Source organism: Balearica regulorum, chromosome 4, assembly GCF_011004875.1.
Source record: "Balearica regulorum gibbericeps isolate bBalReg1 chromosome 4, bBalReg1.pri, whole genome shotgun sequence".
In the NCBI taxonomy this organism is placed as follows: Eukaryota; Metazoa; Chordata; class Aves; order Gruiformes; family Gruidae; genus Balearica; species Balearica regulorum.
Window position 1 is genome coordinate 44,698,969 of NC_046187.1, and position 25,357 is coordinate 44,724,325.

At 35.5% G+C, this 25,357-nt stretch overlaps 1 long non-coding RNA gene across 1 annotated transcript in view; it reads left to right on the forward strand.

The window, feature by feature from the left end:
- Positions 1 to 25,357, forward strand: part of LOC142601558 (uncharacterized) — a 354,848-nt gene that overhangs the window by 210,118 nt on the left and 119,373 nt on the right. The gene's annotated exons all lie outside the window — the stretch shown is intronic.

Genomic DNA, 25,357 nt, shown 5'->3' on the forward strand with positions numbered 1-25,357 from the left:
AAAAATTAAATAAATCCATAATTAAATCCATAAATGAGCCTCTCGAATCATAGCTTCTGAATTACAGGCATAATTGGGTGTAGTTTTTTTTCCTGTATGTTCTTGGAGGAGAGGGAGAAGTTCTGAAAAAGTTCCACAAGCTTCTGGGGATTGTGCCAGATGTGAGCTGAGTGCTGGCTTTTTACGGAACAAAAACATGTAGGTGGAACTTTTCTCGAGAGAAAATCGTAGTGGTCAGGGTGGAGTATCTATTCTGAGGGAAAAAGTCAGAGGCTCATCTCAGAACATGCTGTAATCCCAGAAAGGGATCTGGTAGACCAAGGACTTCAAGACTGGTCTTATGTCCCAGAAGAATGCCTAAAATATTCAGCCTTTCACTATTCTGCTCCGGTACTCTTATTAAATTTTTATGGGGTTTTTTTAGACTTTCATTCAAAAAATCTTTTAGAAATCCATTTTTTTTCTTCTTGATTGAAATCCTAGAGTCTTGTGAGACATGGGAAGCCATTCTCATTATGCCTCAGTGTGCTACCTAGCCCTCTTTTTGTATTCTTCTAATGCACCTGCAACGGTTAGATTCATCAGAAAACTCCAAATTTTCAGTAGTGTATTATACTTTGGAAATTATGAAGGAAATCATACTATTACAAAAAGGCTGACTTTTGTGTGTGTGCAGATGTGTTGCCAAGTTTGTTCCATTTTTTACTTTTTCTTTTGAGGTCTTGTCTTTATACAGAGGGAATTTGTTACTTTCCCAAGTACCTCAGATAGACTTTGATCATGCCAGGATTTAAATAGTGTTGGCTAAGTGAAAATATTTCTGCGAAAGTAGGAAAAAAAAGAACCCTACAAGTGACAAATATGGGACAGTTAGGAAAAAAAGTAACACACAAAAAAAAAGAGAAGAGCGAAGGAGGGAAAAGAGAGGGTGCCATACTCCAAGGTCCTATTTGAATGCCACTGAGGATGCCTAGGAGAAACATCACTAAAGGACATAGAGTATCAGGATGAGAAAATACATGCCACATTTCTGACAGGTACAGCTAACTATGAAAAAAAAAAAGCCCTATTCAGCATAGGAGGTGAAGGGAAGAATAAAACTAATGACATTATAATCCTCTTGAGAAGTCTTGTTTTGTTTATTAAATAAGCCACTCTAGTAAGATAAGTAAGAAGAACTGCTTAGTCTGGCAGTGTTAATTGATGCTGTCCTGGGAGTTTATTGTTATGTATTACTCTTTTTGTCCTTTCATGTAAAGATGTCAGCACATTGTACCTGACAGGATGTATTGTATATTATAAATTATTCTAATTGGGATAGAAAAATTGCCATCAATTCTTGCTACCCTGTATATCTAAGGCATGACTTTAATTTATACATTATATTAATTCCCAAGCATCAGGTTTATTTTAAGGTATACTTTAAATTAATACTGTTTCTATGAAGTCCTCAGATGAAAAGTAATTTTATTCCACTCAGTTAAGTTTTGGCACGTATGGATATATTTTCCCACACAAATACAATGAACATATGTGTACAACATGTATGTGATAGGGAAAGAGAACAAGAGATAAAAGGAATGGAGCCTTTCAAGCCTGACGCAAGGTGCTTAAAAGAGAGTTAAACACAATCTTGTACTCTTCCTTGAGCAAGACTAGTATTGACAGCAGAGCTATAAACCAAAGACAGGGACAGGAAAGTGCTAGTATCAATTTATTCTATCTTTCATAGTATTTCATGAGTGCATGGAATACAAGGATGGGCACACTATATCTTGTAAAAGTGGTTATAGCAACCTGTTTTTTCCCTTTCTTCTGTAATGCTGGGGCATGAAAAGTTTTACAGAAATTTTAAAGCAAAATGAATAAATTTCATTGGAGTGAATTATTTCAGTGACGCTATTTTAATCCTGAGAGTAATTACTTCCAAAGAAGATAGCTCTGTATCCTTCTAAATTCCATTAGCGTAGCGAGGCAGTGTGTAGCCATTTCAATACATAAAACAGTTTGGAAAAGTTTTTATTACCTCTCAAAAAAAGAAGACTGATGGAAGTTTTTTCTGAATTTCAGTAAAAAACTGAAAAATAAAAAAAAGTACTAAATTTAATACTATTGTCTGTAGCACAATTGAGCAATCAAGTGTGTTCTGTTTTGGGCCCAACCTCTTTATACTGGACATTTCCTGGTAAAATGAAATGGAAGTGCCTGGAGGGCAAATATGCTAAATATTTTTTTATGACATGGCTTATTGCCTAAGGTTTTTCTCCCTAAAGACACATATATTAAGTACTAGAGCGTTTCAGTTACTTGTTATTTACTGCCTATGCATTAGGAAGAATTATGAATTCAAGCATGTACCATCCATTTTGTTGAAAACCTCATTTGCCAAGCAGATATGTTTGCAATAGGAAAAAAATACGGTTCACACCACTGCCATTCTCAGTTATGTGACTAATTCTCTTTCTTTAAGATAGGAATAGCTGTTGTGATGGGAGAGAGATAAAAGGTCTGTGGTTTAGCGAATTAGAATCTCTTGAGAGACTTATGTAGTGATTTTCAAAGGACTGTAGTGACTTGGGAGCCTAGTTTCAAGAAAAATCAATGTGACTTAGGAGATGATGTCATTTAGCAGACAAAATGACTTTAGGCAAGATCCATAAACACACTTAGGCATTGCAATACCTAATATTCAGAACCAGCTGTAGGCACCTACATTCCCTATATAGTGCACAAAAAGAGTTAAGCACTTGAGAATGAGATCCACAGTCAAGAATGTATAGAGCAGAGGTTTACCTATAGTTAGTCATTAGGAAGTCCTAGGGTATAGTGAAAATGATAATGGAGTGACAGGATTTCTAATCCTCTCAGGGTTTAGGCTTAATGCTACTGAGTGACTCAGGTGACTAAACCTTGTTCTTATTTCTTTTTTTAGCAAATAGAACTGAGGTTAACTTTTAAAGGATGTAATAGGTGATTTTGCCCTGAAGGGCATAATTCATATTCATTCTACTTACTGTACTCCAGAATCCTGTAACTGACTGTATCAGGACCCTTGCAAGTTGTATTAGTAACTCTCATGTGTTTTTTAAATATTACAAGAGAAGATCCCATTTTATATATTCCTCTGCAAGCAGAATATGACATATAACCAAGAATGTTGGAGGACTCAATTTTAATTACCTTTCTGTGTCCAGGAAAATGTAAATTCTTACCTTCCATCTAGTGAGGGCCAGAATCATTAGTAGTGAGCTATACTGGGCAACAGTAATTTCCTTCTGTCCTGTTGAATCAGAATTCCAGACTCAGTAAACCAAAGAGAAAGTGGTTTGGGGTCAGTGGTTAAATTTGCATGAAATACGCACTAAATTACGTAAATACTCACCGGTTAGAAGAATGATACAGGACTTCCCTTGACCTGTCTTTGGACACTCAATCCTATTTAAATGATCTAGATTTACAAAAAATCAATTACTTTCTATTTGTGGTGTCCTTACATTCAGACGCTACTTAATTCAGTGTGATCAGTCCAAAATATTTACAGTTAAATTGTTTTATCTTGACTCATGCAGAGAGGAGAAATATTCAGGTTTTGTTTGCTTTTGGTTTTTGAACTTCACATGGTCTAGAATCATGCTAACGCTGAGAACTGTATAAAAATTTGTCAATGTTGTCTCATTCCTTATCTATGAAATGAGGCTTCTTAGTATGAAAATTACTTCTTCTTTTGAAATTTTATAATATAGGAATAAATCCCAAATCTTCAGCTGCTTTTTCTTTTGGGGGACTTTGGACTTTTTTAAAAAATATAAACAGCTGCTTCTGGCAAGTTAGTCTCATCAGCTGGATTTACATAACTCCTCTAATAAGAAACAGGGCTGAACTATAGAAATTTTCCTACTGAACTCACTTGCCCAACAGCGAAGAAAAGATAGAAATCTCTTCTGCCTTTTCATGTTGGCATTTGGCATGCCAGTTGAGAAATTAAAATTTAAATTTCTGCAATGCATTGGAAGAAAACAAGTAGCAGTGTCTGCCAGTATGCAACAGTACATTACTGGTCTTCTCTTCTTGGGATTTGGCTTATTTCATCTCTCTCTATCTCTGTGTGTATTTATCACCACCGTCCCTTCTATCTTCGGGATTCAGGATGTATGCATTATCACCTAGTGTTGTCTGATCTTATTATGCACCTGAGTTCCAGCGAGCATTATAGAGCAGACTGGTTTGGGCACAGCTGCATATTCCAGGCAAAAAATGCATAAATCTGCTGGCCTTTCAGGCTTTTCTTCACCAAAAGGGTTGTGTCAAGCACTGGAACAGGCTGCCCAGGGAAGTGGTTGAGTCACCGTCCCTGGAGGGGACATGTAGACGTGGCGCTTAGGAACATGTTTAGTGGTGGCCTTGGCAGTGCTAGGTTATTGGTTGGACTTGACAATCTTAAAGGTCTTTTCCAACCCAAATGATTCTATGAAACATATTGAGTCCCACTGAAGGATGAACCTCAGAGGGAAACAGAAACCTCTTGCCTTTCCCAGAGGAGTTGCACCCTAACAGCTCTCCTTTCTGCCCCCTTCCCACCTCTTCTTTCCTCCTCTGTTGAAGGTACAAGATTTCAAATTTATTTTTCAGTACAGAATCCCCCTTGGCTGTTCTTTATCTTGTATAGTGAGGGTTCCTCTTTGAAATGCTGTGCTATCCTCAGTTATAGGCATGTCTTGGAGCTTTCTATTATTTCAGAGTTCAACTTTCTGGTACACAATTTTAAGATGCCATCTAATAATTGCTAGCACAAAAGGCTTGAGAAAATGACTGTCATATGTTTCAAATTGTTACACGATTTGTGGACTGTAGCTGTCAGTAACCTAAGAACACACTCAACAATATATCAGGAATAAATGACAAGCTATGCTTATTTTATGGCACATAATTTAACAGTAACTGTAGACTCATTTAAAAGTATTGCATTATTCTACCTGGAAAAAAGAAAAGTATTTATATTATTGCCAAATGCTGTGATCCAGTCAAAGTGATTTAAGATGATAGAATAATATACCCAACTAACAATGTTTACTTCTGGCACTCTCAAAAATGGAGATCAGAATTGTTACTGCCAAAGCAGGACTACATGTAGCTAGATACTACTTAATAACACAGGTTATGAGGCACCTGAAACTTACTTAGCTGCATTTCAAAACCTCTAGATTTTCCAGTTAATTTCTTCAGCTTCTTTTTGCAGAAGTGAATTCTTCTTTGCAGTCCCAGTTTTGAACTGGTAAACCAGCCAAGGGAGAGTTAATATGCATGCCAGAGCTTTGTTGTTATAGGTTTTTGACATTTCATTCTTACGCTATCTTTCCTTATTCATTCTATCATATATTTCAATTGAGCAAAACAAATTCAAGCTGAAAACAAGCTTGCTTTTCTCTCTCTTGTTGTTAGTACTTGAAGGTCCTCTTTTCAGAATGCATCAAAGTTTCAGAAATTGTGCATCTCTAGTTCACTGATTGTAGTAAGAACAACTTGAGGTTTTGCATGCACACTATGTAAGCCATCAGGAGTGTCTGTCAGGAAGAAATGGGGACATCATAGTGCATATCTAAACAGGAAATAAAAAGCAAATTAAAGCAAAACTTCAGTCTTTCCCTCTGAAGGGACTTACTTATTCCATACCTAAGGTGGGATGAAAGTCCCCAACATATTGCCTAAACATGAGGCTTAGTCTAGTATTTTCCTGTTGTTCCCCCTCTCCCCCCCCCCGCCCAAGATTCTAATCCTGTAATCCAAACACATAAAATGGTAATATCAATCATTCTAGCTTCTGGAGCAGTCTTTCATACCTCCTGGTGTCCCAGACATATTGCTTTGAATCAATGCTGGGGTCTGAGATTTGGTCATCAAAGTGTCTATAAAATTTCACATTTCATGATAATTTACTTCTGCCAAGAACTGCTTTCTGTTGATGCATTGCATGGTGTTTCCTTCTAGTAACTAATGAAAAATATTGTACATAACATCACAATTTTTGCAGTCTTGATATTTTAATGAGCATATTTTCATCTTACAGTCTACTAGCTTTCTATTTGTTCCTTATTAAATTATGTTTTCATTTATATAATCTGATTATATCATATGCATTACATGCATAGCCTAAAGATCACTTCCTTTCAGCAGTCTAAAGGCTTAGTAAAGGCATAGTTTACCCTGTTTTTTTGATTGATTTCCTTCAGATTTTGCATCATTTAGGTTCCTATAATGATCTTCCTCTTCAGCCTTAAAACGAGCCTCTTCACGAGCCTCTCACAGCTGACACATCTTTGCAGTTAGATGGACAGTTCTTCCCTCATTTCTTTACCCAGGCTTTGTCCACAAGCTGATACTTCTTTCCTTATAAAATTTCTTTCTAACAACATCTTGGTTGTCTCCCAAGAATGAGTTGTGTGAGTTTTCTGTCAGACTCCTGCACTAAACGCACTACGGTTTGCGTGAGGCTGAAAGAGCACACCCTCTATGCAAAGCAGAGAAATTATTATCTGTTCAAGTCTTAAAAATTTGTTCAAAGACTTATTATTAGTCCATTTAAGATGACGGTAATGCTTTTAGTTCAAATTAGATTTGCTTAAGATGAAAAATAAAACATTTCTAGTATCTACCTATTTCTCTGGTGCTACATTCACCCTTCTGAGAGGAAGGAGCTGTCACCATCCGAAGTCCTCCAGACAGAGAAGACTGGTGATGTTCCTTCCCTCCAGGAGTTACACTGTTTATGATTATAGATTATTCTTCTCTTCAAGGTCAGCTTGGGGCCATTATGTTTTTGTGAGCATACTCTGCATCTTGCTCTTCTGGCATTAGTTTGCAATATTCACTGTATGCATGTGGTGTGTTTTACACACTTGGGTTCTTGCTCTTTGTTCTCTTTGTCACCCTTAACTGTTTTTGCCTCTCTCACAAGGTTATATTTCCTTAATAACCAGTAACTGACCATGGCTGAGTTGTCTATAACCCTCTGGAATCAATCTGTGCCTTTACTTCAAGGCTTCTCCTATCATCCCACGTCATACTCCCCAAGCCAGTATTTTAATGAAGGGCGATAGACTGCTCTACACCGAATGAGTACTTGCTATTACTCTCGTTTAGTTACAGAACATTTATAACAGTAGGCATCACACCTAACAGCTGTGCAAAGTGAAGCAAAAGCTAAATCCAAGTAGGTAGCCTCCTGATCATTGATAATTTTGGTTATGGCTAAACAAGCTAAAACAAGGGTATAGGCAGGCCAAGACATGTCCAGGCAAAGCCTTACAAGGCCCATGTGGTCAGCGTATTGCAAAGCCTGCAGCCTGTTGTCAGAGCACTATATTAGTGGGACTACAAGACTACACTTTCTTATTTCATTTTCTGGTTGATGAGTATTTAATATACTGACCATAACTTTTTTTTTTTTAGGGTTTTTTTTTCTTCTCGTGTGTGTGTGTGTGTGTGTATATGATTTTATTACATGTTATGATCTCTTTTTGCATTAGGAGTTTAAAAACTTTTTCAAAGCATAATATAATTTCCCTATTGCAGGATCATGCAGTTCTGTTGAGGCTGAATTTGATGCACTAAACTGCTGTGTAAAACTGGCATCTCCTCTGACCCTTTAGTTATGTGATTTTGACTTTCAGTGACTTTTTTTACAGATATCTGAATTATCACTTCTTTGAAACACGCCCCTGAGAAATGCAATTAAACAAAATCTGATTGTGCTTGTTTGGAAAATTCATGCCATCAGAAGATATTTAAGTTCCATATTAACAAAGGGATAATCTTTCCAGTTAAAAGTGCAGGGCAGTTTATTATGGAAACACTGCTGGGAGGGGAACATATGCTATTTTTTGCACTGCAGTAATTGCACAGTGAGATTTGGATTATATGGGATTCATTTAAAAAATGAATGCTTAAAACTAAATTCATACATTTATATTTGTGTGCCAGAATAACTGCACTAGCATTTACAAGCGTTAAGCACTTAGCATCTCCTGCTGAAATCAGTGAAAGTTGCTGAATGTATTTTACTAATAATAGCAGCAGTGTTGTGATATGGAAGAGTAACATAGCATAGTGGTCTGGGCTTTAATCATTATTCAGACAACCAATTGCTTCTGAGCATTAAATAAATCCCTGTCTTTAAAAAATGTCCTATTTTTAAAATAGAAGCAGTATTTACTACTCCCAGCTTTACACAGAAAGTCTGGAGAACAAAAAAAAAAAAAGAAGAAGAATTGCATTTTAACACATGCACATATACTGCATTTTTGGCTTCAGGATTCAATAAGGAATCAATTCTATTTTTCTCAAACTTTAATTAAATTTTACTTCTGATCAGGTTAGTTGGGTTTTGTTTCATTTTATTCCTTCCTTTCTCTTCCTTCCTCCCCTCCACTCATGCCTATAATATCCTTTTAATGGACCACAGTTCAATTACACCGGAAGTTCAGCTAATTATGATGAGGGGATGTTTTTTTCACTCTGTTACAGGAACTTTAGCACTTTGGCTGTTCAGCTGTAGAAGAGAACACCTACAGCTGAATGCTGTTTATGAAGCGTTTTAGAAGTCTGATGTGTACATAATGAAAGTGATGATGATAGACAAAAGCCACTTTGGTTTGTTTGAATTTTACAAAATTAAGTTTGTTTCTTAAAATGCAGTATAGTATGTTGATTCTCTGATATTTATCAAAATACTGTAATTCATGAGTCTTTATCAGCATCATTTACCACCATTATCTGCAGCACAGATTTTACTTTAACCCTGTATCTCCACTATCTTGGTTTTGCCAGAGTTTTCTGACAGCTTGCCTGTTATGAAGTCTTTGAAAAAATATTTCAGAGCATAACTTATTTTTCAATATATAGCATCATACAAAATGATTCATAACCAACTCTAAAGAAGTGTAGCATTTTTAAGTTTTACGATAGCAGTGGGAATCCATTACAGTAGATGTTGAAAGTCCTGAAGATGGAACAAGGGCCAAGAACTTGCTCTGTCTAGTTGGCTGCCCTCAAGATAAGGCTAAAGCAGCATGCCCTTTCTTGTGTTCTCTTGCTGGTCTACCATAAATTGAATAATGACACACCTTCAGAAGTACAGGTGTGCAAGATGAGCTTTAAAAGTGCCTCTTATACTGATTCAGGAGAGATACAATTGCTTTCTGGATTTTTACAACACATCTACATGTATTAAACCACAGCCTCCTCAGTGTCTTAGAAAATTCGGCATTGCTATGAAATAATGTCTTTGAGGAACCATAACATTAACCAGGGAACTACTTTTGCATCAATTAAAAACTGAATTGTGATTTTTCAGGGCATGCTTACTACCAAATATTGTTAATGCTGTGTAGGATTCTTATTTGGGTTTGGCCTTTATTTCCTTCTTTTTATGGAGTCTTTGTCTTGATTGCTTTATTTTAGTAGGAAGCATTTGGTCAAAATAAAAAATGGTATTCTAGGGCATAAAATTGATGTGATAATGGTTTTGTATTTTCTGTAAACACGTTTCTAAAAGTCTTGAGTACATCATAGAACCATAGAATGGTTTGGGTTAGAAGAGACCTTAAAGACCATCTAGTTCCAACCCCCCTGCCATGGGCCGGGACACCCTCCACTAGACCACGTTGCCCAAAGCCCCATCCAGCCTGGCCTTGAACACTTCCAGGGATGGGGCATCCACAGCGTCTCTGGGCAACCTGTTCCAGTGCCTCACCACCCTCACAGTGAAGAATTTCTTCCTTATGTCTAATCTAAATTTACCCTCCTTCGGCTTAAGGTCATTATCCCTTGGCCTGTCACTACTTGCCCCCTTTAGATACTGGAAGGCTTCTCTAAGGTCTCCCCAGAGCTTTCTCTTCTCCAGGCTGAACAAGCGCAACTCTCTCAGCCTGTCCTCATAGGAGACGTGTTCCAGCCCTCTGATCATCTTCATATACATGAAGGAAATGTCCTCCTGCTCTTGCTTTTAAATTCCTGACCTGCCATACTTTTTTCCTGCCCTTTCAAGGATCATGTTGAGTTAATATGATTAAAATTATTACATCACTGTATGGGGTATTAGGACACAACCTACAGATGGGGATTACTCACCCCATCTGATGACTTTTTTTTTTAGTTCAGGATAGTTGCTATAATGCAGTTGAAGATAAAGGTAAAGAAAAAAAGACCATCACTATTTTATCTATCCCGTGCAATGGGAGGGAATGGAAAGCCCAGCATAAATGTACTTTCTCTGTTGTTCTGAAATACTGGAGAACTTTATCCTTGCTTCTTTTTTGTTTGAATTTTCTCAAAGAATTGATAAAAAAAGATTAAGATGCCTTTACTATTACAATATGAATAACAAGAGAAACAGTTAAAAATAAAGAGTGTATTTTTTGACATTTTAGTTTCAGGTTTGTAATAGTGGGCTGTTGAAATGTTCTACTTAACCAACCTAAGTTTAACTTAGATATTTTGAGGAATAATAATTGAAAGTTATTCAATAGTATAATATTTTCAAGTTGTCACAGGCAACTTGGAAATAGACAAATGGACTTGATTTATAGACAAAACTAAGCAAAATATGTAATTTTTAGATGTCTGCATTCTATATTTTCACTCTTCTTTTTAAATATATGATATATAAATATTGTAATAATTCCACTCTAAGAATTCCACATAATATACTATAATTATAGTCTGTCTACTATGGGCAGGAAAAAAGAGTCGGAAAATACTGGGGATCCATGAAGACATCAGCCACGGCCAGTACAAATTCAACAACTTTCCATGTACTTTTCATATTTATTATTTTCGATAATCAGTAGTATATCACAATGACTACTAATTCCTTTACACTGCCTCTTTTATAGTATAATGAGAGGTTATAGTAATCTATATTTGAAATCGCTTCCTTCCTGATACTGAATGGCAAAGATTTATTTTCCTTAGATGTAAAATAATATTATGTTATGTAACATCATTACACCATAACATGCAATGGGTTTTATCACCTAGTGCTTCTCAAAAGTATTTTTCAATGACTGAGAACATGAAGTGAATAGAAATTTTTTATCTAAAGCTATGAGGTTTGTTTAATACTTTAAAGAAACAAAGGATCTGGAATTTGCCCAGAATATTAGCCTTAAAACCTTGCTGAATTACCACAGTACAGAGACCAGAAGTTGCTAGAAAGAAGCCTGAATTTATACCTCATTACCGTAATGCTCCTCATTCTGTTGTCGGCTTGGGGCACAAGGTTGATACTCAGAATCTCTATTTCCTGCAGAGGTTGCAAATGCAATTACAGATTCTCAATGACCTGATTCACCCTGTTTATGCCCACTGACAACTTATAACGTAGGGCAGCAAGCGATATGATTCCAGACCTCTTGATGGTCACAAATATTCTGTATAGACTTTACTGAGATCAGGGTGAGTAATTGTTTTGTTATCACTGATTACAGTAAAAAATTAGGGAAATTATTTAAGACACACAAGAAGTGAACAATGTTTAATTTTTCTGGAAACATGAAAACCAAACTGAAAATGGATTCATGTTAATTAAAATATTTATTTTAAACAATCTTTTCCTTATTTTTTTTAATTAAGTCAAAATTTCAGTATAAGGACACAAATACCAAGAGAAATAATGTAACTTTTTGAGATATTCATTTTTCAGGGCATCTTAATTCATTTTTGTGTTTGAGATGTAAATTTTTTTTCTTTATTCTTTTGGGCAAATGTCTAATATTAAAAAGAAATATTTCAGCCATCTGAATCTATATTCCTAACTTAAAAGCCAGTTATCAGACTTGTACATTCTATATGTCTCTATTTTTTTTTTTAAATAAAGATTTCTCACACTCACTTTTGTTGGGTTTTTTCCTTTACTTTCTCACTTTCTGATTAGCTTCTCACTTCCATATCTGAAAAGTAAAGTCTCAATTTTTAAGTTTTATTTTTCAATGTCTTTAATGGGACTTCTAATAGAAGTAGAATTTAAAATTTTAAACAATTTCTTTTGTCCTGGACAGACCTAAGTGTCTCCTTAAATATCAGTGCCATTTTAACCCATGTAGTTGTAGGGTCCCATCATGTTCACCATAATATAGGCATGACATGTACCATACTTTTAATGAGACATACAGTATCACGTCCAGATTTTCTACCAATTCACAGAATCAAAAAGTCACAGAACAGTTGAGGTTAGAAGGGACCTCTTGAGATTGTCCACTGCAACCTCCCTCCTCAAAGCAGGATCAACGAGAGCAGGTTGCTCAAGGTCATATCCAGTCAGGTTTTAGATATTCCCAAGGATGGAGCCTCCACAACCTCTCTTGGCAACCTGTTCCAGTGTTTGATCAACCTTCCAGTAAAAAAGATTTTTTTGTATGTTTAAATGGAATTTTCTGTGTTTCCATTTTTGACCATTGTCTCTTGCTGTAGACAGTCTGGAAAGCCTTACTAAAGCCTTGCTAACATTAAGATATCCACTGCTCTCCCCTCATCCACTGAGCCAGTAATGTCATAGAAAGCTATCATGTTATTCAAGCATGATTTCTCCTCCTTAAATCCATGCTGGCTTGAATTTATTACCCTCTTGTCTTTAATGTGTGTGTATGGTTTTGAGGGTTATTTGTTCCAACACCATCCCATGAACCGAGTTGAGGCTGACTAGCCCATATTTCCCTGGATCCTTCTTCTTGTCCTTCTTAAAGACAGGAGTGACATTTTCTTTCTCCCAGTCCTTGGGAACATCCTTCAGTTGCCACAACCTTTCAAAGATAATTGAAATTGGTCTTGCAGTGACATCAGTCAGGTCTCTTAGCACTGGTGGGAGCATACCATTTGGTTCCATGGACTTGTGTATGCCCAGGAATTTAAGTGTCCCATAATATGATACTTCTCTACTGAGAATGAGTCTTCATTACTCCAGACTTTCCCACTCAGGGGGATTAAATTGCTGAAGGAAGTCTTTACTAGTAAATTCCACAAAGAACACCTTGACCTTTTCTATGTCCTTTATTGGCATCCTGACCCATTGAACAGTAGGTCCACATTTTCCTTAGTTTTTCTTTTGTTGCTGATATACCTGCAGAAGATCAAATAGTTGTACTTTATGTCCCTCACCTATTTCAACTCCAGATGGGTTTTGGCTTTCCTAAGCCTGTCTCTGCATGCTTGGACAGTGTTTCTACATTGCTTCTGGGTTGCCCGTCCCTTCTTCCACCTCTTGTATGCTCTTTTCATGTTTGAGTTTACTCAGGAACTACTTGTTCACCCGTGTGGGCCTCCTGCCACCTTTGCTTGGTTTCCTGCGCATCAGGATGAACCATTCTTGAGCCTGGAGAAGGTGATACTTGAAAATCAACCACCTCTCCTGGACTCCTCTCCAGGACTATATCCCATGAGATTCTCCCTCACAGGGCCCTAAACAGGCCACAGTCACCTGGAGTCTTGGGTTATGATGATCCTACTTTTTGCCTTGTTTTCTTCTCTCAGGATCCTAAATTCCACCATCTGATGGTTACTGCAGCCTAGGCTGCACCTCACCTTCACATTCCTAACCAGTTCTTCTATATTTGTAAGTATGAGATCCAGCAGGGTGCGTCCAAGTGAGTTTTATACATCCAAGCTGAAATACAGAATTCTGCATGTGGTAGGGGTCTAAAATTCCAGATTCCATTCATTATTTTTGAAAGATAATTATATTGCATATTTATGATAAGTCCTATTGAATATAAAGTCAGCTTAGACAGGATGTAGGTACATGCCATTTCTGGGAAATATTCATGGAGATAAAAATTATTTTTGGCATAGATCTGTAAGACCAAAGTAGAGACCAACACATGAACTGAGGAAAATTAGGAGATTTGAGTGTAGCACATTCATATATAGATAGTTGTGACTGTTAGAAAAGAGTATGTATATAAAGTGGGTGCGTATCTGAAATAAATAAATTCACAGACTCAGTGATAAAATCAAATACAGTGATTTTGGACTAAGCCAAAACCTTTCTTTTTGCATCACCTTACAAGTGTATCACGTTTTAAAATGATGGATGGTATTGTAAATCAAAGTTGTTCTTATGGTGAAAGTCTGCCAAATTCTAAATATATTTTTTAATCTGTCACTCCATCTCCAATAATTTTCCTCAAAATAACAGACAAACAAAGCCATAAGTTTTTCAGACACTAATAAAATACACAATGCTTGGCGCTCCTCATGTTGGCTTTGCAGCAGCAGTTAATTAACAAATGCTATTCCCATAGCTAGTCTGCTATGTTTGATCTCCATGTGCTAAGATATTTGACAAGATAGGTGCTATACCTAGCTTGAAAATTTTTTTTAATCAAAAACATCAATTCTAATGTCAGCTTACTCACAACACAAGGGTTGGGGAGAGTCTAATATTTGCTAAGTGGAAAAAGACAAAAAGGGTATTGGGAAAATGATTATTTTCAAGCTTCCAGTTAGATACTACAATCAATGGAGGTTTGAAAATAAATAAACAAGAGAGCTAGTGAGACATCTGTGTCGAAATACACTAATGCTCCAAATTGGTATGGATTTCACTGGGAAAAATCGTAAAGCTATTTCATACTCCAGCTATACTAAGTAAACTAGATCTGCTCCTCCCTCTTCCCCCAACAGAAGCCTAAATATTCACTGATGTGAGGGAATATTAGCTAGGAATGGAAGGAAAATATATCCATGTATTTCTTCTGTTTCCAAATTGACAATTTAATCATGCTCTAATCCTCAGAAATTAGATGGTCAGATCATTGATTGGCACATAATAAGTGCTATCAGTTTTCAGGGCAGAACTTTTTGACCAGTATTCAAGGTAAACTAAAGCAGAAACATTTCAAGGAAATAGGTTTCTCCTTTATTTTTGAATTGTGATAATTATCTTTTACAGTAGCAGCAAATAATGTTGATAAGGGTATTACCCCTCCATTTAACTTTGATATTTACACTCAGTATGATGGGAAGGATAACAGCTGTTGCAAGAAGTCTCTTTCATTAGCAGAATCCACAACACTAACCAAAAATGGTGAACTCAGAAATGGACTAAAAAGCTAGTTTATTCACATTGTTTCTGAATCCCCAGTTCATATTCCATTCTTTGGTTTTATGCTAGTAAGTTATAGATCTCTAGTTCTTATGCGGAACTTACTATTTAGAGTAATAAGAAATATAGGAAGAATATATTGTTTGTGTGTAATTTCAGAACTTCCTATGTATGATTTGGGAATATTTTCCATTGCCTTGAGAAAGTTTGTTTGTTGGTTTGTTGGTTGGTTTTGGTTTTGGTTTAAACTCCAATACTTGGACAACAACTCTTAAGAGCAAGATTCCTCAAACCTTATTCCTGTGAGGTATTTATTTATATGTCAATCTAGACACGAAAATAAATGGTCTCTTTTTTTTAATTCACAAAAAGAGGTTTGATTATTTTACAGATCTATTTACAGATATAAAATAATCATGGGCATGGTCAGAAGAAAAAGATCAGAGAGGTAATTCAAAATCATCTGATGCGCAATGTCCAAAATATACATAATTTATATCTCCAAAGGTGCACACCACAATTCTTGTTCCCTGGTCATCCAGATTAGGAGGCTAATGGTCATCACTCCTCCCATGTCCTTGCTCCATAAGACAGAGCTAGGTTCTTCAAATTTTTGCAAGACCTACCCGAGAACAGGTCTACTATAGAAATATCTTCCTGCAAAATGAAGATTACCAAAAAAAAGTTGGAAAAAAATTCCAACATTATCTTCTCCATGTGCCTATATTCACGGAAAGTAAGGAATATTTCTGGGAACAAAGTGGAGTGCACATTGAATTTTATGATCGAGTCAGAGAAAACTTATCTTTTAAGTAGTAGTGTTCAACAAATCCACAATGTGTAACACACAACAGCAGATTGCCAAGACCTTTTATCAGCCTGTTTTCCTAATGGAATGTCCTTATTATGTTGATTCAGCCAAAACCAAATGAATTGAAGGTAAGTCTGCCAAACTGCCCATTTAACATTGTGCTTTTCTACATACTGAACAGCAAAATATAGTAAATATCTAAGAGAGAGACCTAGTCTTTTTTACTTTGAAATTTAAATGGATCTGCGGGCTCGTCAGCCTTTCAACAGTTGTTTTGTGGGAGCTTAATGCCATAGCTGAGGAAGTGTCTCACATCTATCATCTTTCAAATGGGATATTGAAGTGAATAATAGCATGTGGGACTGTGGGCATTCTGCACCTATGAGTTTCACTTTCTATTTAAATATTTGTGAATTTGCTGAGCAACTAATTTGTCTACAGTTGTTACACGGGGTTTAGAAAATGCTTTGCTTGGAAAAGTTCTAAGAGAAAGGGGTACAAATTATTCTTACTTACCACCTGTTTAAACCAAGATTATTCACCAGGTAGCCAATATTTTGAGTAAATCATTCCTATTTTTGTATTTTTACTCACCAAACTTTCTTGCAGAAAAAGAATAATGTGTATGTAAAGAATTTAGCTTAGTATCAGTAATGTGTTAGTATGACAGGTAATGAGGCAATCTGGCAGAACATCAGAAACTAATTGAGCTCAGCTCACATCAATGCAGCTTTTTCAGCTGAGGCTGTGTCTTCTAAAATGAACAGTAGAATTACATAAGACAATATGACATGTACAATTTTAATTGGAAGCTCTAACTTAAAATATTTAAAGCATGTTTAGAATAATTTGTGAATCTACACAGACACATTCTTACCCAATTAATTAAGTCTCTTCAGTGGGTTGTATAATGACTTAGTGTCAAATATAAATTATGAAAGTCTCTGCACATAAAAATATTCAAGCAATTTTTAAAGAGAAGGGGTTTAGCTTTAGTAGAAAGAAGGTCTCACAGCTGCACACCAGTATGTAAAATTAACATGGAATTTTGTAAGTTAGCTATTAAAATCTGTTAGTACTCTTAAAATACTGTAAAATTTAGAAAGTTGGTCACACAACAAAGCAAGATTGTAAAATATAATTTCAAAATATTTCAAAGATCATGAAATTATTTGGGTAACACTGATTTTTAAGCATTTAATATTAATTTCTGGGGGTACGAGAGGGTGTTACCTGAGCATTGCCGCACATGGTGTTTTACTTTTACACTAGAATTGAAATTGAGAATCTGTTAAGATGAAGTTTTAGAGGCTAAATCTCTCCTGTAAAATGGAATACTAAAAAAATTACTGGGGGGAGAAGGGGGAAGAGATTGTAAATCTACATCAAACTGTTGTTTGAGTCATGTCTGTTATGATTCACTTACACTATTTTTATTTTCTGTATTCTTTGAGGAGTTATTTTTTGGGAAACATGCACATATAATAACATTTCCTGCCTGCCAAATTGTGCTAATTACAAATGAAAACATGGATATATTTAGTAATATGTAGCATAATATTATACCAAAACACTGTAGGAAGAAAGAGAAATATTATCTCTGTTTTTATGGATAGCAAAGCTGTTGCTTAATATTGGTTTTGCCTCAGAGTCACCAGCAATATCGGTGGTAACACTGGGAGCAGAAACAGGACTTCCTGACATCCTCTTCAGTACCCCACATTTTTTCTGTCATTCTCCTTTTTCTTTTTTTACCATGCCTTTTACGGGAAAATATTGACAACACGCATTTTCTTATACTGTGCAAGTAGTCTGAAGCAATAGGATTTCTTGTGAAAAGCAACCAGGCTGCCCTAATCAAAATGAAATGTTTCTTGGTAGTCTTTTGTATTTCTTAACATTTCCAGTTTTTAAACAATGCTGTTTCTTTAAATCATTGTGTTAAAATGTCTGAATTTCAAGCAGTTAGAGTTATTTATTTCATGTATTTTTTTAAAAAAATGTAAACAAATACATTGCTTCTAAAGTAGAGGCATTTTAACAAATTTAATATCATGCATTAATTAGCTTAATCCTTTATTAGTATTACTAAACCTGAAATATTTAAATTCTTAATCTGACTTCATCCTAATGGGTACCCACAGAAAATAAGTTTTTGAGATCTATGTGAGATCCTGGATGCTTCTGATAGAAAGTATGATAAGTCAAGCTTATTCTTATAATTACTCTGATGTACAGAATAATCTTGTCTCACAACCACACAAAATTTCAAAACTGGGAACTTGAAAGTGACATTTTAATCACAGTTTCTGGATAGAGTCAATTTAGGATGAAATTAAATGGCAGTTGTCAGACATTTGTAACATTTTTGTACACTTTATAATACCAGAGGAGTGCATCATTAATTGTGTCTGGGTTTGATATTATTGACTTCTTCCCCCCCACAAAGAAACATATATTTTAGCAAATTCAAGATATATAAAATAAATTTATTAACACTTATTGTCAGCATAGACAAATGTGCTGCACTTGTTTTGATTAGCTTCCATTGACAATTTTTCAATAACTGTTTACTAGTGACTGCTGCTATGAATGTCAATACTTCCTTTCACAAACTGTCTCCAGCTAATTTCCATGATTGACTATGAGGGCTTGAATGGCATGAACACTGGAAGTCTGCCTAAAAACATTGACAACTTGAATGATTATATTGCATCACTCATTGTAACTCTGTCAGGTTGTCTGAGAATAATTGTGAAAGAATCGCAGGTCATTACGGAATGAACATGACATGTCCGTAATGGTTCCTTTGAAGTTGCTGGAGTTTACTTGGTCAATAATCTGTCATGAAAAAAGTAATTCAATATATTTTACTGAAAGACTGGACAAATCAAGTCTAATGTACTCCAGTATATTTTCAGAAATATTATCTAGCTTCCTCCTTAAAAACCTTAAAATTAGTAAAAATGTAATAAAATTATGACAATCTGAGTTGATATTTTTACACTTCTGAATAGTCTTTTAGCTTAAAAGGACATGCAGTTGTATATAAGATATTGAACATAACATTATGGGATTAAATTTAGGACTTTCTAGTATGAGATTATTTTTCCTGTTACAGACTTGTCATGTTCTGGATGTAGTATTTGCAATTTTTTTATTTTTTTTTATTTTATTTTAAAGCTATTTTTAAATTAACAGTAATTTTATTAAGGAAATAATTTTCTCAACTCTTTTGTCAACAAGACATAGGTAATGATCACCATAACGTATCAGGCTTATTTTCTGCTAAGTATATAGAGAAAAGAACTTGTTATTGTTGCATTTTTTAATACCACCAACAGTTATCCATTTCACCACTCAATTGGAGAAGTCCTGTATATTTCTGACTTTTTAAATCTGATTGGGTTAAGGACAAATATAATTTTTAAAATCAATACTGTAATTAAAACTTCTCTCTAAATCCAGTGCACCAGGTCTAAAGTAACAAATAAGATTTTCTTAACTGTTCTTCTTAGAGTTGTAGTAATTCTGATTTTATTTCAAAATTTTAACTAAAGCATTTTAACTAGATTATCTCAATCTTATCATAAATGCTTAAAAACTTGTAGACCAGTACTGCAGATTAATGATAGTTTGTAATATGAAAGCACTGGCTTTGCAGCTAAGTCATTTTATGTTAGAAACCATGAAGTGTGTCCAGTGAAAGATGATTTGTGTCAGCTAAAACTGTAGCCTGAAGCAACACTTGGTGGGTTATTACTTTAATCTAGTTATTGCAGCCTTGAAGTGTATGTTAGTAAGCTGAGGGTAAAAATGTCAAAAGCACAGTTGAGACTGATCACTAACAGTTTCCAGGAACAACAGAAAACTGTCCCATGTATTATTTTTTGGAAGTTGGTCAACTGAAATTGAAGTCATATTGACTGTGGGTTATTTTAAAAATATCAGTTATTTCTAGAAAATAACATTTTTCTTATGTGAAAACTTCCATAACTAGGAATTTACACACAAAAAAGTTTATTGTCATTCAATGAATTGAAATGATGAAAAGTTAAATTTGCCATTGCCATCTGTTTATCAAATGAATGCCAGTGTATTGTGTTTATGGACTGGTATTACAGCATATTATTACTCCTCTAGTACATTACTATTACATTAAACAATACTTAATAGGAAAAAAAGGTTAATTTTGTCAAAAGAGATAATCATATCTCTGATTACTAATACCTGCACTAAACTGCAGCTTCCAGACTATGGTTACAGACAAAATCACGGAATCACAGAATGGTTGAGGTTGGACAGGACCTCTGTAGGTCTTTTGGTCCAAGTGCCCTGCTCAGGTAGGGCCATCTAGAGGCAGTTGCCCAGGAGCATTGCCCAGAGAGGTTGTGGCTGCCCCCTCCCCGGAAGTGTTCAAGGCCAGGTTGGATGAGGCTTTGAACAACCTGGTCTAGTGGAGGGTGTCCCTGCCCATGGCAGGGGGGTTGGAACTAGATGGTCTTTAAGGTCCCTTCCAACCCAAACCATTCTATGGTTCTATGGCTTTTGAATATCTCCAAGGAAGGAGATGCCACAGCCTCCCTGGGCAGCCTGTGCCAGTGCTCAGTCACCTTCGCAGTAAGCAGTGATTGCTGATGTCCAGATGAAACCTCCTGTGTTTCAGTTTGTACGCATTGCCTCTGGTCCAGTCACTGAGCACCACTGAAAAGAGCCTGGCTCCATCTTCTTTACTCACATTGATGTGATCCCCCCTGAGCCTTCTTTTCTCCCGTCCCAGCTCTCTCAGCCTTTCCTCATAGCAGAGATGCTCCGGTCCCTTAATTATCTTTATGGCCCTTCACTGGACTCTCTCCAGTAAGTCCAGGTCTGCCTTGAAATGAGGAGTCCAGAACTGGACACAGTACTCCAGATGTGGTCTCACCAGTGCAGAGTAGGGCAGTAGACAACTGGTTAGCAAAGGTACCTGAATTCCTGAGCCACTAAATACTACTCCCCATTCCTGGGGACAGGCATATCACAGGACTGTCTCTACCACCAGTTAGGGATGACCAATTTCTGAATAAATGGAACAGACATGAGAATCATTCCTAAACTTAATGCTTCTTAACTTTTGTTCAGAAACATGATGCTATGTATACAGTTCAAAAGTACATTTATGGGTGGAATCAGAAATTGATTTATGCAAATTACACAAGCCTTATCATTTAGAATGTATTATTTGCCAAATGCTAACAATACCTGAAATATAGTCTTTCTATATTTCACTTAATTGGAAATTGTGAAGGAGTTACCTCTGAACGTAGATTCATACAGCTGGTTTCGGTGTTGCCTTTATTTTTATTTTAGAAAAGTGAAAAGAAAATGGACAGTGGAGTGACATAAACTAAATGTTGGTAAAGGTTTAAGAGATAAAACTTAACATATATGCATGTGTATTCTTATATGTGATTTTTTTTTTTTAGTCTTCATTGCAGTGCCATTACAGACATTTTGGGGGAGGGGGTTTGTTGTGGCTTTTAAAAGCTCTGGTATTTAATAGCATATATAAAGAGAGAACATAATGTGAAAATTTTTGGTTTGAAGTACTATAATAAGATACTGGATTTAATGTGTTTCACAGGCTGCAATAATTCTGTCTCATTCATATTTTAAAATAGTTATTATGTCAGTCTGCATAAATATATATGTGTATTCTTGACATTTGGGTTTATTCTAGACATGCAATAATTATTCTAGATAAATTGGAAACCTGTGGCTATGTTCAAAATTCATAACTATGCACCAAATTACTATGTTTCGTTACTCTCTCTTTAAAGGTATTTGCAGCATTTTTCACACATATAGATTGCATTATTTTCTCACATATTATTTAAAAGGGAAAAAGGTTGCATTTTTGCCTTGAACTGTCAGTGTCTCTTTTCTCCTGCTCCACATTTGAGATCCTCATTCCATATCTTACTTCCTTCCACAGATGAAGAACAGTCTGTTGTGCTCAAAGAAATGACACTTACCTAATCTGAACCTTCTACTGCTAAACATTGTGAGGCTGTAGCGGAACCTGGAAGATATTATATTGTCCTATTGGTACTGCTAGTGACACATTTTTAAAGTGGCTTTCTTTCTGCATTATACTTCTTTAAAAGTGTGAGGTGTAAGCATGAATCCATTACATTTCCTGATAGCTCCCGCTTAACTGCCATGGGAGTTGTTGCAGTGCCCAGTTCACTGAACTTACTGAATACGGACATAAGCTTCTGGGATAGAACCTGAAAAGCACAAGCCACAAATTGTCAACAACCCAGTGTTTTTTCAGAACTTGTTTCAGTGCTGAAAAACCACACACAGTACTACATCTTCTTTTTCACCCCTGAACACTGACACTAATTTCAGACACAGTTGTACAATTTACTTTATTTGGCTCGATAAATAAATTAATTCTTTAGTGCATATGCTCTGAGATAGCTTGTCTAAAAATCTAGAAGTTGCCGATTGATATTGAATGTAGCATAGACAAGAAAAGTGAAAGCGTCCTTCTTCAACTGCATGCCTTCTACAGGCACATGCAAGCATCTGGTAAGGTTTGGTATTGTTGCAGTAAAATTTTCTGGCTTCAGACAAATACTGGTTAAAAGTAGTGATACTGTAAAATAAAAGCCTTATGTCATGCCAAGTTTAAATTTGACAAGCAGAGCATGCACATGTAAAAGTGGATAATCCAGCCATGCTCCTTCAAAAAAAAAAAAATAACCTTGATTCACATAGTTTTAAACAACTTGCTTATATATAGATTCATAATATACTTTCATGTACATACAGGTTCATAAATTAGTATTTATGCAGTACACAAACAAACATCATCTAGGGCTTTGTATATCCTTAAAAAAAGAGCAAACTTTAAAGCACATGCTTTGATATTAAGCACTTGGTATCCTGCTGCTTTTAACATTCATAACCTTTTTATCATGTTCATAGTGATACTACATGTTCATGGTATTACCAATTCCTTCAGGCTCCAGTTACTATTCTTTTTAGTTTCAATAATTGCATAGAAACATGAAATGTGATATGTCACCTTCTAGCCAGGATTTCTAAATCTGCTATAAATTTATATAACTTGCAGAAATTATAGTTAAGCTTTAGAAACTACTGTCAGATCAGGTGAAAAGAAAAAGTGAAGCTTGGGAAGGCTATATGAATGGATGAATATAATAAAAGCAAGAAGATTCCAAAATCCATAGAAGTAAACTAAAAGATTTGTATTGGTTTCTTGGGACTTTGGATTAGGATTCCTCTTCATCTTTATCAAGGTTACTGTTACCCTTACATATTTCTGCTGTTGCAGTTCCTAAGTCTAATCTCTTTCTATATCACGTACCAGTGATATAGACCAGTACAGTCTCAACTGCAAAGTTGCTTTATATACTTGATGTTTGAAGGATGTCATTACAGCACTAGCAATTTATTTCTCTGATTATTCTGTAGCTCCATTTTCCCCAGGAGAAAAGAGTATCAGCTATTTTCACGGGTCATCCTTTTTCCCTCAGACCACATAAATCTGTATAATCCTCCAGCATTTCTTCTCCTGATGACCAGGAGAAAAGTTGAACATTTTAGGTCCATGGTAGAGGTAGTCCTAAGCTGGAACTTCAGCTTTAACCTTTATTCAGTACTTTATTCATTGAGTCAGGTGAAGACAGATATTTTTTATTTTTTTTTAAAGGCCCATGAGGGGATATTTTGAGGACCAGAAACACAGTTGAGAATTAAGTTCTATTTACTATTTCTAAGACACAGGAGCTTTGTAGATTTTATGTGTTTTGATTATGGTCTGGAACTAAACATCATTTCAGCATTTCAGTTGCAAAATTTGGAAACAGATCAGGATCCAGATGATGTAGTTCAAACCAACCCCATCTGTGATGTATGTGCAATTGGGAAAGATTATTGCTACAGAATAATGTTAGGGAGCATTTTTGGTAGTACATAAATAAAAGGTAAATAAATTAAATGCATATATTTCAGAATGACACTGAATTTTTTCTTTTTAGCTTGTAGAAGAATTTAGTTATGAAGCAATAATGAGTAGTAAGACATGAGGGAAATATATTCTTACCACAATATGACCAAGATTATATGAAGGTCACTCATGAATGAAAAAAACAACATGAACTTTAATGCCATGCAGTAGAAATTGGCCACAGCTTTATTAACTATAGCAAAATAAATTAAATAATTTAACATCTCCCTGAGATTCTAGTAACTAATTTTTGTGATTTGAATTCATCTCAATGTCATCATAGCTCAATCTTTTTGTCATCAGCACATCTACCTCCATGAAATCTCATCATGCCAGCTACTTCTCAGCTGGGAATGTCCAGGTCCAGCTGAAAAACAGATAAAGCATCCTGAACATGGATATTTCTTCTTCTTAAATAATTTTCACAGTTCATTCTGCAGCTGAGGTGTAAACAGATTCATTTTGCCACTTGAATTATGGCATTAGAAGCAATCAATACTGGCATTGAACTACTGCACATATAGATTATGAAATAAAATAGTCAAGTATTCTTTTAAAGAGGTATGACGGTTTCTCATTCATAGCTCTGAAGTAGACTGCACAACACTGTTGCTAACTGTAGGCTGCAAAACAGTAAGTTGAGGATGTAAAGCAATGCTGGTTAAGTTCTTTTACACCCCGTTCAATATGATGATTATGCTTTTAAGTCCCACCTACTCTTCTTCATGTTTGGAAGTGGGGACTTCAATCCAAGGGTGAGAATGACTTTACATTAGGGATAATTCCAACACATGAAGGTAAAAAGTAATTATAACTTTCAAAGTTTTAATTTTTCAAGTTTTAAAACTGGTCAGCAAAGGTTAATAATTTTGGGTTGGAGTTTTAGTTTATTAAGAATTCGATTACTTTCAGTTTCAGTAGTATTTTTGATATTTCAATAACAGAAAAAGGTTAAGTCCACATTAGCATAGCCCACCCTCAAATGCAGAAAGATCCTTACCCTCAAACTAAAGAAAGGGTCTTAGCTTATAAAAAAAAAAATCTTGAAAATAACATGAAAAAGTCTCAGCTGTAGAATATTCAGGTAACTCTCATGAGGAGAGTTTATTGCTGTGCCTCGTGTGAGGTGGTTTCAAAGGCGAGACGGAATTTGCATTTGAAGCAGAGAAATCACCAGTTTATGTAAACAGGGTATTCCCTAAATTTTCCATTGTACCTTGTCCACATTTATGAATAACTAAGTTCCCAAAGTCATTTGTGAATGTCTGAAGATATTCTTCTTGGTCCTCATGTCTATTGACAGTATTTTCTTTTTTGTTTTCACAACAGTGAAATTGTGTCCATAACAAAAATGGATTAAGGAATGCTTACTTCAATGAGAGGTGGTTTGGAGATTAGTGGAAAATTCAATATAATTAATACTTTTCAAGTC